The sequence below is a fragment of the Pongo abelii genome, chromosome 18 (genome assembly GCF_028885655.2).
Source record: "Pongo abelii isolate AG06213 chromosome 18, NHGRI_mPonAbe1-v2.0_pri, whole genome shotgun sequence".
Classification (NCBI taxonomy): Eukaryota; Metazoa; Chordata; class Mammalia; order Primates; family Hominidae; genus Pongo; species Pongo abelii.
The window spans coordinates 58,076,885-58,079,954 of record NC_072003.2 but is presented as its reverse complement, the minus strand read 5'-3'; the positions used below and the strand labels follow the sequence as shown (position 1 = coordinate 58,079,954).

At 47.4% G+C, this 3,070-nt stretch overlaps 1 pseudogene; it reads right to left on the bottom strand.

Annotated features, from left to right (window-relative positions):
- Positions 1–337: 337 nt before the first annotated feature.
- On the bottom strand, positions 338–1,620 carry LOC100452517 (gem-associated protein 8-like; annotated as a pseudogene).
- Between the last annotated feature and the right edge of the window lie 1,450 nt (positions 1,621–3,070).

The window sequence follows — 3,070 nt, the reverse complement described above, 5'->3', positions numbered from 1 at the left end:
GGAGGAGATGGGAATGGGGTGATGTTGGTCAAAGGGTACAGAAATGGTGACTATGTAGAAGTGATTGATATGTTAATTACTGGAATGTGATGATTGTCTCACATTGTCTATCAAAACATCGCGTTGTGTACCTTAAATATATACAATTTTTTGTTTCTAGGCAGTTAATGATTTTGATTGACAGCAAAAACCAGTGTAATATATACAAAATTATTTTATGTCAGGAGAAAATGTATCATATTGGCAAGAGAACACGTCCTGCCAACCCCCAAGGGGCTGGCATTGTACATCCACCCTGTGACAGGCCCACTGGGACTGTGGTGAACATGCCTGTACCTCAATACAAAGCCCCCTTTCCCTGAGAAATGTACAGAGGGAGAATGAAGAGAGTGTACCCAAAAGGAAGAGGGAAAGGCTGGGGCCCTGTGCCCCGAGCTGAGAACTTCACGGGGATGACCAGCCAGAACTTGGGTTGCTTTCGGTCACAGTGCTTGTCAAAGCTCAGCTGCACCGAAGCCTCCATGGCCTGGAGCTTGGCAGCGCTGTTCCCATACAAGCGCTTCATCTCAGCCTAGCACCGCTTGCCAGGCCGCTCAGTCGGGGGCTCCACCGACCAGTGGGTGTTGTAGCAAAGGTCGTGGCCGGCATTCACGTAGCTGTCCAGACACGCTGCATCCAGCTGCTGCCGCCACCCTCGTTCTCTGTGCCTCCCGGTTTCTGCAAAGTACTGGCGGAGATCCTCGGGGATTTCCATATTGCTCAGGTCACATTCTACCTCTGCATCTACCCCTCCTCTTTAAACAAAGCTTGGTCTTCTCTCGTGGATGCCTGGATCCCAGTGCTGTCATGTGGATGCTGCCCAGACCCTCTGAAATGTGAAGAACTGCAGAGGGAGTCCTGCTAGGCCACATGATGGTCACAGGACTGAGGATATCCAGCCTGTTTGTCATAAAAGCTTTGGAAAAGAAGTGCAGAAAGGAAGTGCCGGCTGGGCGCGGTGGCTCACGCCTGTAATCCCAGCACTTTGGGAGGCCAAGGCAGGCAGATCACATCAGGAGTTCGAGACCAGCCTGGCCAACACGGTGAAACCCTGTCTCTACTAAAAATACAAAAAATTAGCCGGGTGTGATGGCAGGCACCTGTAATCCCAGCTACATGGGAGGCTGAGGCAGGAGAATCACTTGAAACCAGGAGGTGGAGGTTACAGTGAGCTGAGGTTGTGCCACAGCACTCCAGCCTGGGCAACAAGAGCGAGACTCTGTCTTAAAAAAAAAAAAAAAAGGGAAGCGCCACAGGAGACTGAAATGGGATTCCACGGCCTTCCTGTAGGCATTCTGATGGCTTTGCCATCAAACCACTGCTTGATGATAATGTTTCCAGTATCTTGCATATGCCAGATGAGAATACCAAGGCCTGGAAGCTTTCGATGTTGATGCCTTCACCACTGCCATCTCTGATTGTGAAAGTCCAAATAGGCACTGAAACTCATGGGCGCGCAGCTTGCAGATCCCGGGCAGTGGGCGAGTAGGGGCCTAGTTTTCGTTGGAGAGACACAGGCTGGGGGAGTGGGGAGAAGGTGGCTGTTGCTGGGGTGACTGGAAGCGTGCTAATATACACAGTTTTTTAAATTCTTTTTTTATTTTAATTTTTATTTTTAGTTCTAGGGTACATGTGCAGAATGTGCAGGTTTGTTACACAGGTAATCGTATGCAACAGTGGTTTGCTGCACCTATCAGCCATCACCTGGGTATTAAGCCCAGTATGCATTAGCTACTTTTCCTAATACTCTCCCTCCCCCTACCCTACCCCGACAGGCCCCAGTGTGTGTTGTTGCCCAATTTTTCTTTTTTTTTGAGACGGAGTCTCACTCTGTTGCCCAGGCTAGAATGCAGTGGTGCCATCTCCGCTCACTGCAACCTCCGCCTCCCGGGTTCAAGTGATTCTCCTGCCTCAGCCTCCCAAGTAGCTGGAACTACAGGTGCGTGCCATCACGCCCGGCTAATTTTTGTATTTTTAGTAGAGATGAGGTTTCACTATGTTAGCCAGGATGGTCTTGATCTCCTGACCTCATGATCTGCCCACCTCGGCCTCCCAAAGTGCTGGGATTACAGGCATGAGCCACTGCGCCCGGCCTGTTTCCCAATTTTTATATGTTCAAAAAACTAAGTTGTCACAAATGAAGAATTCATAAGACAAAAAAAAAAGTTAAAAATAATTGTTAAAATTGACCCAAAAACGAGTGTTATGCAATTATTAAAAATAAGCCTGCCGGGTGTAGTGGCTCACCCCTATAATCCCAACACTTTGGGAGGCCAAGGCAGGTGGATCATTTGAGGCCAGGAGTTCCAGACCACTCTAGGCAACAAGGTGAAACCCCATCTCTACAAAAAATACAAAAATTATCCAGGCATGGTGGCATGCTCCTGCAGTCCCAGCTACTAGGGAGGCTGAGATGGGAGGTTCGCTTGAGCCCAGTAGATAGAGGCTGCAGTGAGCCATGATTACGCCACTGCACTCTAGCCCAGGCAACAAAGCGAGACCCTGTCTCAAAAAAAGAAAGAAAGAAAGAAGACTACAAAATATCTAATGACCTAGAGTGATGGTCCAAAGCATCACTCTATACTACACACACACACACACACACACAAACACACACACACACAAAATTAAGGGAAAGTAAAGTGAGAGAAAGGGAGGGAGAGAGAGAACAATAGAAAGAAATCCCAAACTGTTTTAAATAGTTTCCTAAAGGATGTTCGAAATGGAGTTTTTCTTTTTGCTTATCAGTGCTGGCTAAATTTTCTATAATGAATATTAAACAAATAAGAAAGTTATTTTTTAATTACAAGAATTCACTAAGGAAAAGATTCCTTTGACAAAAATATAAGCAACTTCTTGGTTTCAAGACCAAGAGAAGCAGCATGGAGGAGTGCTAGGATGCAGACTCAGAGCCACTCTACTTGAGTCTGAACTTGTGCTCCAGCCACTTTTTTCATGAAATCATTGACCATGGCTGGGCCCGGTGGTTCATGCCTGTAATCCCAGCACTTTGGGAGGCCAAAGTGGGTGG